This window comes from Myodes glareolus, chromosome 4 (assembly GCF_982192425.1).
Source record: "Myodes glareolus chromosome 4, mMyoGla1.1, whole genome shotgun sequence".
Classification (NCBI taxonomy): domain Eukaryota; kingdom Metazoa; phylum Chordata; class Mammalia; order Rodentia; family Cricetidae; genus Myodes; species Myodes glareolus.
In genome coordinates, this window is record NC_142029.1 from 95,375,757 (window position 1) to 95,396,018 (window position 20,262).

Here is a 20,262-nt window from a genome sequence, read left to right on the forward strand (position 1 = left end):
AGCTCCCATTGATTGGTCTCAGCTAGGCTTCATTCTTGTGCTTGCTGTTGTTTGGCAGGTGGTGGTGGTTAGGCTTAAAATCAGATTTAGAGCAATAATTAAGTAGTTCAACCGAACAAGGGGAAGAGCCTCTTGACTCAGTTAACTTTCTGAATTGATTAAAATGGCTAGAAGTTGAAAAGGTGAATCATTTTCAGAAGAATGCATGAGCCTTTAGAACAGTTAATCACAATAGTTCTGTCTGGAAACTGCCTTTGTGTAGACTCTTCAATTGGACAACAGGATTACTCGAATCAGGACAAAAGCCTGACATCTCTGTCTCCGTATTTTATCTGTTGCCTCGAGTTTGGCCATACTATAATTTACCTCTGCATTGTGAGCACGCTGTGTCAGAAACTTAGACCAGCAGTCTTTGTCTTTCTGAGATGTCAGGTTTCATTGAATGGCAGCAAATTTACAAGGTAAAACGGTTTTACTCACAGCTGTTCGCCAGCTAAGTCTGCTTCCCTTGACAGTCTTGGCCCAGGCAAGCACTTGCTCTTTGACTCTAATCTTAATTACTCGCCTAGCTCTCAGAGATCCTGCATTACAGATCAGACCTTGCATTTATCTCTGCATATGTAGGCCAGAGAATTGGTTGTGCAGTGTTAAAGGGGCAAAGGGTTTCAAGAAGGACAGAGAAGCTACAATTTGGGAACTGATAGGTGTGGAAGATAATGTTATAAGATAATGAACTCAGGGAGGAGGCTGGTGAAGAAGCTGGAAAAGCCATGATGTCTGCAAGACAGGCCACTGTGGATTGCAGGTTTAAAATAAAAGCTGTAGGGGTTGGAGAGATGTGATGCATTCAGTGGTTAAGGGTACTTGCTGCTTTTACCGAGGATCCCAGTTCAGTTCCTAGCAGCCACACCAGGTGGCTCCTAATCTGTAACTCCAGTTCTCGGACAACCTTGGGCACCAGTACACATACACATAATTAAAACTCAGACATATATACAGAACTGAAATTAAAATTGCTGGAGAGGTAAAGGGCCAAGCCTGGACTATTTATTTATTTATTAAAAATTTCCACCTCCTCCCATCCCCCATTTCCCCCCTCTACCCACCACTACCTCTCCCCTTCTCTCTCCAGTACTAAGGGAAGTGAGGGTGCCCTGCCCTGTGGGAAGTCCAAGGCTCTCCCCCCTCCATCCAGGTCTAAAAAGGTGTGCATCCAAACAGACTAGGCTCCCCAAAAGCCAGTACATGCAGTAGAATCAAGACCTGGTGTCATTATCACTGGCTTCTCATTCTGCCCTCATTGTCAGCCACATTCAGAGAGTCCGGTTTGATCACATGCTCATTCAGTCCCAGTCCAGCTGGCCTTGATGAGCTCCCATTAGATCAGTCCCACCGTCTCCGTGGGTGGACGCACCCCCACCCCTCGCGGTCTTGATTTTCTTGCTTATGTTCTCCCTCATTCTGCTCCTCATCTGGGCCTTGGGAGCTCAGTCCAGTGCTCCAATGTGGGTCTCTGTTCTCTGTTTCCACCCATCACCAGATGAAGGTTCTATGGTGATATGCAACCAAGCCTGGATTCTTGAAAAAGAATTGGAAAGACTAATGGATTGTCCAGACAGGTGAATAAGAAGATGGGCAGAAGGTAATTAAGTAAGCCAAATCAATAGCTGAGTCTGAGCAAAGCCCAAAACTAAGGGGCAGCTAGGGTATCTTGGAAAGTGGGGAGTTCTCTGCCTGTTGGTGTACTTGATGTACATACCAAGTGGTCAGACAGCAGGTCAGTGGGGCCCAGAACCTTTGCAGTGCTAAGTGTCCATCTCGGTAGGAGACCCAGGCAAGGGTGTTATATCCTTTTATCTTTTTCTGGTATACCTTATAACGTCTTGGGCTGGTTCTGATATAATTTTAGTATGTGCCTACGCCCTTGCAGTTTTAAGTAACCCCAATACATTTGTAGGGTAGCATTTTTCTACTCCCAGGAATAATTTATTCCTCCGTCGATGCTGCGTGAGCAGTGCTGTGCAGATGGTCCCATTTGTGTATCCATTTGGGTGCACAGTTATCCTCTGTATTCACAATAGAGTCAAAAGTGCCTTTGTAAAAATGGAGTCTCTCTGGGCAAGGCACAGTCTGTACAACCACTGCTTTATATATTACGTTGTCACTTAGAACAGGGCACAGCCTGATCCTAACATCTACCTCCATGTGTATGTGCTAATCCCTCAGGAGGTGTCTGTTTACATTCGAGTGGTGCAGCACTTACCGCACTCCCCGTCAAGGCTGACTGAACGCAGATAAGAGCAACAGGACCTCCACTGTCAGCTTCTGCCACGACGTTCTCCAGACCCACAAAGAGTTCCTCAAGGTCTCCAGTAATTGCACTAGCTCTGGAGCCACCATGGATAGCAGAGCCTGCAGACAGCCCAATCATGAGAATGCATTGTGTTCTCAACTGACACCGACTGGTACAGCCACTTTGCAGAACCAGGACTGAGAAAATAAACCAGACCACACTTTGACCCAACCTGCTTAGTTATTATATCTCTCGTCCCTTGCCCTGTTGTTCTAAAACACATGGCAATACCCTGAAGATGGACTGAAAAGATCCAACTTCTCCAAAAGCCCATTTTTATATATATATATATATATATATATATATATATATATATATATATGTAGATATATATTATATATACATATATTAGATATATATATTATATATATACATATATTATATATATATATATATTAAAAAATTGTTCCTGTTATTACTTCTGTTTGCTTTCTTTGGGGCAAGTGGCCAGACCGGGTATGTTGGAGCCCTGAATAGTGGGTGTCTGGCCTAGGGCTCTAGTTGCTGAGTTGTGGTGACCTCTCATTGCCTGTGCTATGCTAGCCTTCAAAGGATTGACAGCAGCTAAGTCCCCTAGAAGGATCTATAGAAATGGAAGGGAACACAGAGGCTTTGTATTTTGCTCTTTTCAAGGGCACTTGATTTTAACTAACCAGTGTACTGAGTCAGGGTGCGTTGGTGTGGTATGTTCTGAACCCTTCCCATGGCTAACTTGGTTTAGTGAGCTATTCAAGGCTAATGGTTAAGAATGAGTACATTAAGTGAGACAAAGATGGAACTTTGTAACGAGCCTGCCATAGTTTCATGAATCTCTTCTAATAATATGAAGTTTGGAGTTCTGTTCGATTAAATTGTAGATCTTTATTTTAAAAGTTTGTTATTTTGTCCATTAACCAAGCTGAATGACTGTGTATGGAGTAGTACAGCCTGAAGACAGGATTCATGTGGTTCTGAGTAACGGTAACTTTCTGGATTCTGTCTGTTGATAAGGGCAAGTTACTAGAAGTTGTTCTGAGAGAAAACAATTGTTCACTGCTTTAACAGAGAAAATCAGCAGGTCTTGAGTAACTGGAAAAAACCACCAAGCAAGGAAATGAAAGGTTAGCTGAGGAAGAAACAGTAGATTTGTGGAGTGGACGTCAGACCATCTGCATAATACATCTTACTAGGCTACAGATATGATGGCAACCAGAGTAAATGGTGTTTCTTCTTTTATGGAAGACCACAGCTAAAACAATGCAGATATAATAAATGACGATATGATGCAGATCACTTGAACACACAGGCCAAGGAGGGGAACAAAGGACGTTGGGAACAGGACTAAGTGCCATGAAGGAAAGGACTGTCTGCTCTCATTGGGCCACTCTCTGCAGGACCAATGGCTGACTGAACTCCTTGTAGCAGCTATTTTATCTTTGCTATTCACTCAGAATTAAGCATAATTCTGCTCTCACTGTTTAATATTTGATGATATATTTCTAGTGGGCTTTCCTGCTTTTATGTGGCTCAAGGTCCATTAGGAGACTTGAAAAGGTCGTATTAAAGAATGTAGGCCTCTAAAAGTATGAAATTGTACACATCTATCAAATGATGATATAAAACAGGTAAAAGTTGCTTTTTGGTAGATTATTACAAAAAGTTAAGATTTTTAGGTGCTTCAGATAGCTAAGTAATATGTCACAATTCAAAACAGAAGCAACTCCTTATATGAAGAGTGTAAGATATTTTTTGGTAAGCAAAACTATAAATTATAACTATAAATTTAGAGTTTGGCTTTGTTGGAGAATTGGTGACCTCTTAAATAGGTTATGGGGCTTTATTTCTTCCTAGTGGCAGGAATTGACATATTCTGGGTAAACACTCTGCTCTTGGTTGTTGAGACACCATTTTGCTTTGTAGCCCAGGTTGGCCTGAACTCACAATCCTCCTGCTTCAGTCTCTTGAACGCAGGGATTACGGGTATGTGCCACCATGCCGACTTTATGAAAAAAAATTAATCTTTTGATTATTTCAGAAAACTGAATTCTGTCTATTAAAAAGCATCTTTTCCTGTGGTTGTGTGGCTTTTACAATCGCCTTTCTGAGATATGCACTTTAAATGAATCCCTTAAAAAAACACCCAAATTCGGTTGTCTCTGCTGCCCTGTGTTAGGAGAGCATGATACACCTATACACTCGGTGTTAAGCTGGGACAGCCACCTGCTGTCTCTCCTGACACTTTTTGTCTTCCATTATTGACAGTTTAATTAATAGACAAAATGCCTCAAACTTTGGGAAACACTAATGTGGTGATTGCCTTCAAATTCCTCAGGTAGTTATGGCCAATATTTGATCTCTCAAGCTCAAAATTCCAGGGAGGTGATCAGAAGTTAAAGTGAGACGTTCTTTTTCCCTGATGGATTGTTCAAATATTTGCAGGGGATTTCATTCAGTTGCTGTCCTCAGTGAGCTAGGATTGCCCCTGCATACTAGGCTGCTCCCTGGTTGTCTAGAAGCTTCCAAAGCAGGAACGTCAGTGTTGTAACAGTAGTTAGAAGGTTCCTGGAAAATGTGTTTTCCTTGTAAGAGGCCCCTAGAGAGACATCCAGCAACAGTGAAACCGGTTCACTAGAGGAACGATGACACCGGGTATTCGGCTGCACAGTGCTGCTATTGCTCCTGTCACTCTGGTTCTCGTGTGTAGTAAGAGTCAGTTAGCGCTGGCAAAACTGGATTGCCTTAACCAAAGGCGCTGTCGCTCATTTCCGTGGATAAAAGAATCACTAGAGAGCTCCTGCCCTTTGTAATAGAACTTTACATAGGCCCCGGTCCTCCAAACTCCAAGATGACCAAATACTACAGGGATTTGATGGCCTGGGCCAAGACATGTATTCACCTGGCAAAGGAAGCACTTTATGGCCTATCAAGTGGTGACAACCAGACCTTGTGTAACCTTCTACAAGACCAGCCTTCTGGGAATGAGATCAGAGGCAACTCGATGCTGCTATTGTATGGGCTAACACTGAGTGAGTTCTTTGTAACCCCATCCTGCAGTGAAGCCCCAGGGCCTTGGACCTGGGGTCCATATATAAACAACTTAGGGACTCCCGCTGGGTTCCTACAGCTGCACACCTTCTGGAAGCTTGAAAGCAAAGCTGGCTAGGGAAACATTTTGTTCAAAATAGACGATATCCTAGGTGTGCAGTTTTTCTCATCAGTAAGATTCTCCAACACCGTGAGATTGTTTCTTTCACTTCTCCTTTGCTTGTGCCTGCCTCCTTTGTGGAATAATGCTGTAGGCAGGTTCCTGGACCCTTTTAAATACTTGTTTTCACTCCCTGTTCTGAGCTCCCTGTGTGGAGAACTAGATTATGTACTGGCCGATCAGGGAGATGCTTGTGCGGTTGCTAATAATTAATAATAATGCACAGAGTAAAGTATAAGAAAACTAATATATAGGTTTTGGATTTAAATGGATAAATTAATTGTTTTGCTCAATCTTTGATCACCTGGTTTCATTTGGTTTAAGTATGGGGGACCTGGCTAAAGTTCAGGGAGGACCTGGCCAAGGATTATTTTGAAAAGGTCTTTGTATTGCCTTCTTAATAGTCCTAATAGTCTGGTGTGTTATACCCTCTTGGGGTTTTAAATATCTACATACAGGCATCTGCTCAGTGCTAAATAAGCTGCCTTTGGCTAGGAAGATAGAAACTTAATGAAATTTATGATTGTTAAGACACGAATCAGTGGGTGGTGGTCAGAATCGTAACCCAGGACAATGGTGACCTAGAGTGATGCTAATACCCTAAGTTTAGGTTAAATTCATACTTAGAGATTAGGTAAAAGGGTATGTGTATAAAGTAAAATACATGGATTTGGACTGGGGGGTCTATATGGAGCTCTAGGGACCGAACCAATACAGAGATTGACAATGACTGAAGAAGGTGATTTCAGAATTCCCTGTGGCCAATTAGCCCACCAAACTGTAATCAATGTCTCTCTCCATGCCTCACCTGTCTTCCTATGCATTTCATCAGGTAACACTTGGTGGAATTCTCAGAACATTTTCTGCTCTGGAAGCTACTTGATTCTTATGTGATTTCATTTCATTTATTTTTGTTCAAATAAACCTTGCATGACATAATTGGCCTTGGGAACTTCTGCTTTAACACCAATACCTGAAACTTTCTCGTCTTCATTCTACTGAGTATTCACTTGGTGCCACAACCACTTTTCCTGAGCTGTTTCACCAGCTCCCTTTCCTGATTTGGTGGTTTTCATTTCTAGCATTTTGAACTGACTATGGATGCTTTATGTTTCTCTGCAAAAATTCTCTATCTGTTCATACACATTACCCACTTTTTCTGAGAACTGTCAACAATTAACCATTTTTATTAAAACCGCAGTCTAATATTTGGGTTATCTGTGGATCCAGACCAAGTGGCTTTTTTATCTTGTGATGATAATTGTTTTCTTTTGGTTTGTGCATTTCATTGTTTTTTTTTAAATCAAATAATGGATATTATATCAGAAGAACAGGAGAGACTGAGGTAAATAGATTGTGGGTCCGACTTCTTCCAGGTTCCCGTGTTGAAAGGTAGTCACTTGAGCCAAAAGATGAGCTAAGCTGTTTTGTTTGTTTATTTAGTTTTGTTGTTTGTGAGATGCGCCATCTCAGCCAACGGCTGAGCTATCTCTCCAGCCCAAATGGAGAGAAGCAAGTTCCACTGAGATTTAAGTTCAGATCACTGGATTCAGAGTGCTACCCAGCATGCCACTGTAAAACACTAAACTGTGTTTTGCATTTTATTGCTGCTATATTTGCTATCAATATTGTACTGGTTTGAATAGGTATGACCCCCCACAGATTCACATTTGAATGCTTGGCCTATGGGGAGGGGGCACTATTAGAAGGTGTGGCCTTGTTGGAGGAAGTGTGTCACCATGAAGGTGGGCTTTGAAGTCTCATATATGTTCAAGCTACACCCAGTGTAGGATGGTTCACTTCCTGTTGTCAGAGGATCAAAATGTAGAACTCTCAGCTCCTTCTCTATAACCTTGTCTGTCTGTATGGCACCATGTTTCTTATGATTCCAGTAATGGACTAAACCTCTGAAACTAAATCCCAGTTCCAATGAAATCTTTTCCTTTATAAGAATTGTTGTGATAGAGCTCATCTACCACCCAGGGCCACAGCTGGGCATGAAGTTTGCCTGTCATAACATCTACCCTATCTGGGACCTACTGGAGCTTGTGGAGGGACTGGTCCTGTAGAATGATACCTGCAGGATCTCCATGACTGGGAGTGGCCTTGGGATGTCCGAGAGGAGTCTCACTGAGACTCCAGTGATGATGGTGTACCAGAGAGTAGAGGCCTTGAACCAGACCAATTACTCATTGCAGTGAACACTTACTAGTAAAGCTGACTGGAAGAAAGGGTATATTATGTCACACACCACAGCTCCCAGTGCAGTCAGGATGAATGAAGAGGTGTGGAGAGGCAGGAAAGATGGAGAAGTGAGGAGGACTTTTTGTTCATTTGGTTTGTTCTTGGTTTTATCTGTTGGTTTGTTTGCTTGCTTTTGGTTTAGTTTAATTGTTTTTTAATTCTCTTTTGGGGGTGCTGCAGGGGTGAAGGAGGACATGGGCGGGGGGGACTGGGAGATGAGTGGAATGAGGATGCATAATGTGACATTTCCAGGGAATCAGTACAGATTTTTTTTTTTTTGAAGAATTGCCATGGTTATGGTGTCTCTTCATAGCAATAGAAACTCTAAGACAAGTGTGTTGCAGCCTTCAGTCTCCAGCAGTAGCTGCTGCTCCCTTGGATTTAGTATGGAATCTGGGATCCTTTCAGCAGGTCCTGCACAACGGTGCTGTTGGAAGCCTTCCTGCTTCCATTTGTCTTCCACCTGCAGCTTGCTCCTCACCTGTTATCAGGCTTGTGTTCTCCATGGGGTGGTGGCGCTGCTGGTTCTTAGACCTTCTGCTCTAGTCTCTGTTTGGGTCACCAATGCACCCCGGATTTGGACATGAGCTTTCCTTCTATCTTTTCTTCTGTCACAGTGGACTGACATGGTGACAGGAATCTGGGATATCGAGTTTTCCACCTCTTTCTCACTCTCAGTGGGAGCTGACCTCTGCTCGTGACCAGTTTAGAACCTTCCCGGGCATACGGTATTTGTTCCCATTGCTCCATCAGTGACAGGTAGCTTGGCTTATGGCCGGAGATGGAAGGGGACCTGTCTGCTTCTCTGACAGATGCTGCTGCTTATTACTGGATACCAAGCTCATGACGGACGCAGGGGGCACTTGCCCCCTTTACTGCTCTTCCTTTCTCTGCGGCAGCTTCTCTTTGCTAGAATTTATGGGTGGGGAGGGCTTCTGGCCTCTTCCCAGAAGAACACGAAGCAAACTGCTCCAGTAGTATGGTGCCTGGGTACTGCAAAAGGGGCGCTTAGGTTTCTTGCCTTCTTGCCTGGTCCCTCTTCCTTGTAAGCACCCAGAGGAGGCCGTGGCAAAGCACTTGTGGCATCCCCTGGGATGAGACCTCTCAAGAATTCTTTTTAAAAGTGATTGAGTAATATTGCTCTTTTTTAAAAAATTATTTTTTCTTTTATCAAAAATAGATTTTTTTTCATATATTATATTCTGATTATGGTTTCCTTCCCTCTTTTCTTTCCAGTCCCTCCCCACTTTCCTTCTCATCTGGATCTATGCCCTTTCTGTCTCTTATTAGAAAGAAGTCTAGTGAGGAATGAAATAAAATCTAATAAAATAAAACAAAGCACACACACTGTAATAGGACAAAACAAACAAGCAAAGGAAAAGAGCCCAAGAAAACGCACAAGAAACAGATGTCTAGAGAGATCTGCTTGTTCGTGTACTTCTTTGGAATCCCATAAAAACACAAAACCCAGGAGCCGTAATATATGGACCTGTAGGATAAAAGAGAGAGAGGGAAAGGAGAAAGAGAGAGAGAGAGAGAGAGAGAGAGAGAGAGAGAGAGAGAGAGAGAGAGAGAAGGCCTTACATGATATTATAAGACAAGGAATTGGCAAAAATGCCATTGAGTTTGTTTTTTGTTGGCCATCTACTGCTGGGTATACAGCCTACCCTTAAGAATAGCTTGTTTCCCTGGTGCAACTCCTTTCGAAAAAACAAGATTTTCATTTGTAAGTGGTTATCAACTGGAAGAAACTTCTGGGTTAGGGATGGAGGCTTGCATCCACTTCTCCTTTCAGCTCTAAGGCCCCTCCCCGGGCAGACCTGTGCAGGCCCATGCACACTGCCTTATTTCTCTGCGGGTTCGGTCCTGTTGTGCGTAGATGGCCTTGCTTCTTTGGTGGCCTCCAGTCCCCCTGTTTCTCAGACTATAGCTGCCTCCTCTTCTGCAGGGTTCCCTGAGCCTCGAGGTGGGAGATTTGACTGAGACATCCTGTTTAGGACTGAGTGGCCCAAGTTCTCTTATTATCTGTGTATTGTCTGGTTTTGGGTCTCCTTATTCGATCTCATCTGCTGCAGAAGGAAATTGCTCTGATGATGACTGAGCGAGACACGGATCATTCAGTACAGCAGAGTTGACTTGACAGCTGATATCCACATAGAAGTGAATACATGGCTACTATCCACATCATACAAGTGGATACACGCAACATTTGCTTTTCTGGGTCTGGGTTACCTCACTCAGGAGGATCTTTTTCTAGTTCTATTCATTTACCTGTAAATTTCATGATTTTATTTTTTTAAAAAACAGCTGAGAATTACTCCATTGTGTAAATTACCACATTTTATTTATATTTTCATTTGTTGAGGGGCATCGAGATTGTTTCTAATTATGGCTATTATGAATAGAGCAACAATGAACATGGTCCTACCACAAGGACACTTGTGGGTAGGTTCTTTAGGTAAATGCCCAAGAGTGGTATAACTGGATCTTGAGGTAGAGCAATTCTTCCTGAAGAACGACCACATTGATTACCATAGTGGCTGTACAACTTTGCTCTCTAACCAGCAGTGGATGAGTGCTTCCCTTGCTCCACATCCTCACCAGCATGAGCCGTCATTTGTGTTATTGATCTTTTGTTTTGTTTTGTTATGGCAATTTTTATGTATTGGATTGTTCTTTCAAATCCATTGCTCTTTTTTTCTTTTTCATACTAATCCCAGTTTCCCCTCCCTCCTCTCTTCCCACTCCCCACATTCCCCCCATCAACTCCTCAGAGACAGTAAGGTCTCTCATGAGGAGTCAACAAAGTCTGGCACATCACATTGAGACAGGACCAAGGCCCTGCCCCCTGTATCTAAGCTGAGCAAGGTATTCCTCCATAGGGAATGGCTCCAAATAACCAGTTCATGCACTAGGGATAAATCTTGATCCCACTGCCAGTGTTCCACAAACTTCCCAAGCCTCACAAATTTGCAGACAAATGGATAGAACTAGAAAAACCCACCCTGAGTGAGGTAACCCAGACCCAGAAAGAAAAACACGGCATGTACTCACGTATAAGTAGATATTAGACATAAAGCAGAGGATAACCAACCTACAGTCCACAGTCCCAGAGAAGCTAGGTAACAAGGAGAAGCCTAAGAGAGACATACATGGATCCCCCTGGGAAGGGGACATAGAAAATTCCTGAGTAAATTGGGAACATGGCAGGGGTGAGAGTGAAAGGGGAGAGAGAAGGAGATCATGGGAAAACAGGATGGTCAAATTGGAGGAAGGACAGAGAGGGAGATCAAGAATCCACAAGGATGACCCCAGCTAAGACTCTAAGCGGTGGTGAAGAAGGTGCCTGAACTAACCTTTCTCTGTAATCAGATTGATGACTACCTTAATTGTTATAATAGAACCTTCATCCAGTAACTGATGGAAGTAGATGCAGAGATCTATAGCTAAGCACTGGGCCAAGCTCCCAGAGTTCAGTAGAAGACACGGAGGAGCGAAAATATGAGCATAGGGGGTCAAGGCTATGTTGGGGAAACCCACTAAAACAGCTGACCTGAGCTAGTGGGAGTTCACTGACGCTGGACTGACAGCTATGGAACCTGCATAGGGCTGAGGTAGGCCTTCTGAATGTGGGTGTGTTATTGATCTTAACTGTGGAGGCTGAAAATGCAGGCCCATTTCCACCTTGTCTGACAGAGAGTTTGGAGACTGACAGGCAGAACTATACACCTCAGGAGATAGTTGTCTGGCTCTTTTTTAAAATTAAGTTAGCTCAGAGCCATCCTGAGGGGTGGTCAGGATGTGCAAATGTATTTCTGCTCCCTCAATTGTCTAGGAAAAGGTGGTCTTCAGCCTAAGTGACTTAGAACACCTTAGCTACCTAGATGACAGAATGCTAATGATTTGATGTCTCAGAGTGATAAAACCATTGACTGTGTGAGTTGTCCTTTTGTATCATGTTAATAAAGTCTTTTGTTACCTTCACACCCGCCCCCCTTATGCTGAATAACAAACACAGGTGAATTTCAGGATTTCAGACACTGGAATGCCCTCTTGATACTTTCTATGTTTTCTGCCTTTTTACTCTGTCTTCATATTCTTTACTTATATTTCTTCAATTCACCCTACCCTGGTAAGAAGTATTTTTGTTGAGTCTGGTCCTCAACACTTAACCATTCTGACAGTTGTAAGATGAAATCTCAAAGTATTTTAATTACATTTTCCTGATGGCTAAGAATGCTGAATATTTTTTATTTCTCAGCCATTTAGAGAATTCTGCCTTTAGGTCTGTACCCCACTTTGAACCGGGTTATTTATTTTCTTTTTACACATTAAGATTTATTTTATTTCTTGAATATGGATGGGGTTTTTTTTGCATGTATATTAGTATATTTCATGTGTACTTGGTGAACTGGGAAACCAGAAGATGATATTGTATCCCCTGGAACAGAATATTTTCTTGATACCTAGTTTTTGGAATTCTTCATAGATTTTGAATATTATCCCTTCAGCAGATGTGGAGTTGGTAAACAAACAAACAAACAAACTAAACACAATTTCCTCATTCACTAGGCTGCCACTTTGTCAGAATGATGGTGTCCTTTGCTATCCAGAGCTTTTCAGTTTCATGAGGTCCCATTTATTAGTTGTTGATCTTCGTGCCTGTGCTGTGTCTGCTCAGAAAGCCCTTTCCTGGGTCGGTGCATTCAAAGCTACTCAGCACTTTCCCTTCCGTCGTCAGGTTCAGTGTGTCTGGTTTCATGTTGAGGACTGTGATCTATTTGGAGTTGAGTTTTATGCTGGGTGATAAGTGTGGATTTATTTGCATTCTTCTGTATGCCAACTTTCAGTTTGATCATTTGCTAAATATGCTATCTTTTTTCTAGTGTGTACTTTTGACTTATTTATCAAAAATCAAGTGCCCACAGGTATATAGACTTATGTATGGATCTTTAACTCTATTCCATTGATCAAGGTGTCTGGTTTTGTGTAGTGTATGATATTCTTATTCCTATAGCTCTGAGTACAATTTGATTTAGGAAATGTTGATATCTTTCACAGTTTTTTATTATTATTATTTAGGATTGCTTTTGGTTTTTTGTTTCCATTTGAGGCTTTTTTCGGTATTGTGCTTTTCCTATCTGTGAAGAATTGTTTTGGGATTTTTATCGCTTTGAATGCGATTTCTAAATTGTTACAGTAGCCCAAATGTGGCGCTGGGGAAGTCTCTTCCTTTCTGCTGCAGTGACAACTGTGACAACTGCGGAGGGTCCCTGGGAACTCGGTCTACTTTGTTGTCTTACCTTCCAGATGTGCCCAGAAGAGTTGTGTTGATTTTCCAGGGTTTTTCTGGCTAGTAGAGTGTAAGATGTGAGCTCTGGAGCTTTCTATATTGTGAACAGAAGCTGGATGCTCAGGAGAGCTATTGTGTGTCACAAATCACTGACCAGCACCATTTCCTACACAACATCCTGCATTGTTCTCTTAGGAAGTCATTTATCCTCCAGGATTGACCAACATTACTCTTCTTTACATTTGAGCTTTTAGCTTACAGAGCGTTTTCTCAAATATTCTTTGTGACTCTCGTTCTTAGCATGCTTAATAAGAGCATTCAAATGGAAAGACCCTTGCTACAGCTTACCTTGGCATATGCTGCTCAGAGCTATCTGGAAAGAAATATCCCAGTGGTAAATAATCACTGTGCCTGTTCTCATGAGCTGCATTTGGGGGCCCAAATTGAAGTTTTTTTAAATGGTTTGGTGTCTGTAAAGTCACATTATGATGTTTGGGACACCACTTAGCCTCTGTGTCTTCTTCCTTCTGGCTCAGAAATCAATTAATAAATATAAGCTTTATATTGGTAACAGGTGGCTGCCTTAGTTTTATACATTATATTAGTATGCACTAACAAGGACATGGCACAGAAATTTTGTTTATGTAAATTTAACCCATATATCAAGATGAAAAGAAGACACAAAAACTAGGTAACTTAGTCAAGACCACTCATGGTCCAAACTCAGACTGGATGGCTTCAGAGCCTGGGTGTGTAATGACTGGGCTATGGTATAAACCTTGCATTATTTGATTAAATCTTTCAGAAGGGAGAGAAAGGTGAATCACCCAGCTAAATACTCTAAACACTCTGTGCCACTTTACACTAGAAATATTAGCCCAAAGGAGGCTGTTGACATGAAGTACTTTGATATTTTTGGCTATGTATGTGAGCATGTAGAAGAAATGATACCACACCATCCTAACTATTATTTGGCCGATCCAGTATTAGTTAGGATACTTTATTTGAAACTTCATTCATAAAGGTCTCTTTAGGGGAATGTCAAGAGCAACAGAGGTCTCAGACACTTTCTTAGTTTCAGAACTGCTGTAAATGAATGATAATGGATGATAACTGCTTGACCGTTCCTCTCTGCCCCCGCCACCCCGTAGAGAGATGCAAGGCCATGCCATGTGTGCAGGCACTAGAGTTTGCTCAAGTTTTAGAGTGCTGACACAAACAGATGGTTGTGAAACTCAACACTTATTTTTAAGAAGCAGATGTTTCTAGAGATAGAAAGAGCCCAAGAAAACAGCTGGGGTGTCTCAGTGACTCCACGCTGGCCCATTTCCAAGAGCAGAAAGTTTCATATCTATGGGTGCTGCTGATCTTTGGAGCCTCCAGGAAGGATTGTCTCTGAGTTTCTAAACGCTTCAGATCCAAGGGAATGGAGAAGTAGAAAAAGTATCAAAAGGCTAGGTGGATACAGTTCAGGATAAAAGCTGGTAGCAAGGCAGAGAGGAGCCACTGGAGTGGAGATGACTGCCAACTATTCAGTTCAATTGTCGAGACACCTTCTTCAGTATTCTAGGATACAGATAAAGAAAAAAGAAACATAAAAATGGATGCAAGAGTGAAATGCCAGTTGGGAAGCTGCCTCCATGTGATCCAGTAAATGAAAAGAATCATAAGAAAATGTAGACTCTACTCCAAAAAGCAGAAGAGGAGAAGAGTGTTAAAAATTCAGAAAGACAGTAAAAGGATAAGTGAAAACTAAAAAGAAAAAGACAAACCACTCATAGAAGTCATGGCTTCCTTAAAACAGGAGACGGGGCAGAAGACTCTCCCCAAAATCAGCCTGGTGGTCCTGGGGGAAGACACTGGGAGTCTTACCCTACAGGAGATGCCCACAACCCCAGTAACCCTGGAAACCAGTTGTGGATTTTTGTGAGATAAGAATTGGTATAGTGAAGGGATCAGCAGTGAACAGGACTCCAATTGTGTCTCTCTTTATGGTTTAGAGGGAAGGGACAGAACACCATCTTGAGAGACAACCTATTATTTGAAGTAGAGATACTCTGAGAAACTAGGGATGTTCAACAAACATGTGACAGAGACCCTAAATTTAACCTGCCACATCCCTGGGGCAAGAGACAGCCCTGGGAAGCAGTTGTGCCTGGTAGCCCCAAAGGGCAAATGGCAGAAGGCTCAGCTGAGAAGCAGTTGGTTCGCATAAGATCCAATGCTTTCTCTTTACTTTATGATGATTCTGCGGGGGAGGCTGTTATTTTCCTCCTCCTCCTCCCTATACTCTTTTTGATTTTGTGGATTTATTGGAGACAGACAAACAGCATGAAGTTGGGCAGATAGGAAAGTAGAGAGGATCTTGGAGGAATTGGAGGAAGGGAAAGAATATGATCAAAACATATTGCATGAAAACCTATTTAAAAGAAGCCAATAAAAGAAGAGTAAGCTCAATAGGAAGAACCACAAATAAATTAGAAGAGATAAACAAACCAATAGATATGCAAAATATATCATAGAATCATAAGAAGTATGAGAAAACAAGATGACACGACTACTTCAGAAGATCAAAACTTGTTCCAGGTGGTGAGGACAAAAAACAAACAAACAAACATACAAACAAAAAATGTGACTCCGTGTTGTCGGGGTTTCTGTCCTGCCTGGTTCCCATAGTTGTTAAGTCCTAAAGAAAATCACACAGAGGTCTACATCAACTATAAACTGATTGGCCCATTAGCTCAGGCTTCTTATTAATTCTTAGAACTTATATTAGCCCATTATTCTAGTATATGTTAGTCACATGGCTCAGTACCTTTTTCAGTGAGGCAGTCACATCTTGCTTCTTCTGTGTCTGGGCCGGGGACTGCAGAGAAATGGGCTTCCTCCTTCCCAGAATTCTCCTCTTCTCCTTGACCCACCTCTACTTCCTGTCTGGTTGTCTTGCCTATACTCTACTGGCCAATCAGTGTTTACTTAAAATATAATTGACCCCCCACACAAGATAGGTATTTTGAAAATACCTTGACTTCAAAATTGAAATCAAAAGATATGCTACTTTGGAGAAGAGGATTTGCTTTTGTTTCCAAAATGAAAGACTGTGGATTCATTCTGAGTTAAGAAAAATCAGGTTCGATTAAGGAAGATCACCTGAGAAATCTCCAGTAGGAACAAATGGCCCAGATGTCTGAGTTCTATATCCAGAACAGATTCAAGATGTTGCCTGAGATGATCAAGCCTCACAGGATACTCCAGTCAAGACTTGATCATAACTCTAAATTTTCTTTAGGTCCACATAAGATTATCAGCACCCCCAACCCGTAGGAAGTAGTCTGGAAAACAACGTCCACATTCCCAAAAAAAGGACTATGGGTGTTAAAAAAAAAGGGTGAAGTGGTATGGGACCCTATATTCTGTCAATTATATTTTAAATCAATGCTGATTGGCCAGTAGTCAGGCAGGCAGGAAGTATAGGCAGGACAACCAGATAGGAAATAGAGGTGGGTAGAGGAGAAGAGGAGAATTCTGGGAAGGAGGAAGCCCATTTCTTTGCAGTCCTTCCCCAGTCACAGAAGAAACAAGATATGACTGCTTCACTGAAAAAGGTACCATGTGGCTAACATAGACAAGAATAATGGGCTAATATAAGTTCTAAGAGTTAATAAGAAGCCTGGACAAATGGGCCAGTCAGTTTATAGTTAATGTAGACTGTAACATGAGGGGGCCTGCTTGTTGGGGTTTCTGTTCCACCCGGTACCCCACAGCTGGCAAATCCCAAAGAAAATCACACAGAGATCTCCATAAGTTATAAAACTGATTGGCCCATTAGCTCATGCTGCTTATTAGCTCTTGTAGCTTATATTAACCCATTTTTCTCATCTATGATAGCCACATGGCTCAGTACCTTTCTCAGCAGGGCAGGTTACATCTTGCTTCTCGGTGATCTGGGCAGGACTGCGGGAAGAACTTCCTTCTTCCCAGAATACTCCTGTTCTCATCGTCCCGCCTCTACTTCCTGTCTGATTGACCCACCTATACTTCCTACCTGGCCAATCAGCATTTATTTAAAACATGATTGACAGAATACAGACAATTCTCCCACTCCAGTAGACTTCTGTGTGATTTCTTTGGGACTTAATGACTGCAGGAACTGGGCAGAACAGGAAACCCCCGAAAACAACCCTGTCCAGTGCCATTAAGATTGAGCAAGAAAAAGAGGCCCACATGTCTCCCTGGATGACCTGCCCTGGGCCTTGAATAGAAAACACTGACTGTTGGGCACGATTGTGGTGAGCATATATTTGGTGGGGTATGGGAAAGAGAGAGAGAGAGACAGAATGGTTCATATCCTGCACAGAGAGGCAGACCTGAAGAGGTAAAGGCAGTGGGGAGCCTGCTGAGGTGGGTGACTTGCTTGCCACCTGGGGCCATGGTGTTAGCCTGGGCTGCCGCTAAGGCATCTGTGACTCTGCTATAGCCGTGGTCTGTTTTGATGTTCGTGGCCCCTGTTACCACTGAAGGCTGAGAGGATAAGGCTGCACAGCGTTGGTCCCTCCCCTCTCTAGCTGTAACTATAGGAAGAAGTGGTCCTGACCTCACCAGCTGCAGCACCAAAGAGAGTAGTCCCTGAACCTTGCTTGGGCAATGCAGTAGAACTGGCCCTGGTGATACAGGTTTGAGTGAGTTGACCTTGAGGGTGTGAAAGCAGGAGAACCGGCCCTGCCCCCTGCTCCTTGCTGCCTAGGGTGAACTTGCTAAGGCAGTGCTCACCCTGGTGGTGGGGGCTGGTGGGCTGATTAACCCTGCAGCCATCCGGTCCCAGAACCAGGGTTATGAGTTGACCCACCCCAACATCCACCCCATCTATGATCTGCTGGAGCACATGAAGGGGCTTATCCTTCAGACCCAGCGCTGCAGGACTGCCATGACACAGGGCAACAACAGGATATCCAAGAGGAGTCCCAGTGAGGGACCCGTATTGATAGTGTAGCAGAAACCAGAGGCCTCGAACCAAACCGATGACTTTCTGCAATGGACTCTTTACTTGTGAGTAAAGATGTATGGACTAAAGGGTATACTGTGTGGCTCACTGCATCTCAATATAGCTTCCATGATGGGATTTTTCTTTTTCTTTTCTCTTAAATCTTATTATTTTATTTTATTGGGGGGGGGAGTTGCAGGGGCAAAGAGTGTATACAAAGAGACAGGGATATGAATGGAATTAAGATGCATGATATAAAAGCCACAAAGAATAAATAAAAAGTTAAAAAAAATGAAAGATCATAGCTTCTCATCAACTGAACTCAAAGACATTGAAATGGCCAAAGGCCTGAAGACTCTTTTAGAAATTTATTAGTAAAATGATCAATGACCTCAAAGAAAATACAAATAAATTAATGAATTCAGTCCAGGTCCTGGGGAGGAAAATTATCAACATAGAAAAAAAATCAACAAAATGTATGAGAAAAAAAAATCAACAGATATAATACAGATATAAAAGTAAGCAACATGGAGAAAATATCAGTAAGGAAATCAAGTTTTATAATAAAACCAATGACAAATAGAAATTTTGGAAATGAAAACTCAGTGAATCCAGTGTGTGTGTTTGTGTGTGTGTGTGTGTGTGTGTGTGTAAGGAGGGGTTGGAGGCAATGGAAAGTCTCACTAATACACTGACCAAGCAGAAACAGAATATCAAGGTTAAGGACAAACTTGAGGAAATACTACATTCAGATAATAATAAGGAAGCAAAGAAATGTCTATGAACTATGGGATACAACCAAGAGATAAAGAAAAGAATTCATGGGATAGAAGAAGGAGCTGGAATAGCCAATAATGGCATAATTTGACATATCGTAGCCTAAATTTCCCCAAATCTGAAGAAAGAAATGATCATTTAACGCTAGAGCACAGACATAGAAGCGCTCCATGTCATACTATACAGTCAGGATTTGAAAACAGAAAGTAAAGAAGCAATATTAAAAATTTTAAGAGGCCACGTGTGGTGGTGCAAACTACTCATATTATGGCCAGAAAGTCAAGAGGAAGAGGACAGTAGCACCCAGTCTTCTTTAAAAGAATGCCACTCCAATGGCCTAAGGACCTCCCACTATCCCCTTCCTCACAAAGGTTCCACCATGTCCTCAGCACAGCTGAACTCTGTTTTGTTACTTTAACACATGAGCCTTTGGGGGACACAACATCCAAGCTATAATAATGGTTATTGAATCTAAATTTCGTAAAGAACAAGTACCTACATCCCTAGGCTTCCATTATAAAGTACCAGAACTGGATGACTTAACAGGACAGAAGTCACTGTCTCATGGTTCTAGAGGTAGAAGCCAAGGTCAAGGTGTCTGTATGGCTGCTGCTTCTTTTGAAGGACTGTAGTGGATCCTGATCTGGGCTTCCTTTCCAGCATCTTGGGTATTGTTGTTGAGGTTTTCTTAGTCTCTTAGCTTGCTTGTCTGTCTCTGCCTTTGTCTCTGTTCTTTCTCTTTCTCTGCATCCATGTCTATGTTTATAAGAATTCAGCTATGTTGGATTAGGGGCCCACTCAACCCAGTGTGACCTCACCTTAACTAAGTCACCAGTGATATATTTCCAAATAAAGTTATATTTAGAGATATTAAGGGTTGAAATGGATACATATAAATTTGGGGCATGCTATCTGCAATTATCATTTAGAAAAAAGAATCTTGGAAACAATACAAAACATGGCATTGATAACTCATACTTGGGGTGGTTGGCATGGTTGGCAAAAAGTCTTCTTAGATTCCATAGAGAATTGGCCTAGAACACGACAATAGTGGGAACGTGGTAGGAGTAAGGCATGCAGCTGGGGTAAGGTACTCAGTCAGTGGAACAAGAGGAGATCGACACGTGAAGGATAGTGAGGAACACAGCCAGCTGGACTTCTGAGGACAGGCAGAGAACACATTGGAGGTCCTTTATGGCTAAAGGAGTTTGCACTTCATACTCTTGGCAGGAAGAAGCCACTGAAGGATTATGACGCACACCACTGGGACAAATAAGCAGTTCAAATTAGACCTGTAGTATGTAAATATTTGTTCAGTTATTGAGAATGACACTGGGGACCCATGTGACTGGCGCACCCACTTTAACGTCTTTTGCGGTGGTGAACTGGATAGCCACTCTGGTGCTCTTTGCGCATATTTGGCCTCTTGG

General features: G+C 42.4%; 1 long non-coding RNA gene across 1 annotated transcript; it reads left to right on the forward strand.

Moving 5' to 3' along the window:
• Positions 1–1,524: 1,524 nt before the first annotated feature.
• Positions 1,525–2,639, forward strand: LOC148122396 (uncharacterized). The gene is made up of 2 exons (XR_015737632.1): positions 1,525–1,642; positions 2,227–2,639. It is a non-coding gene; the product is annotated as an uncharacterized LOC148122396 (long non-coding RNA).
• Positions 2,640–20,262: the final 17,623 nt, after the last annotated feature.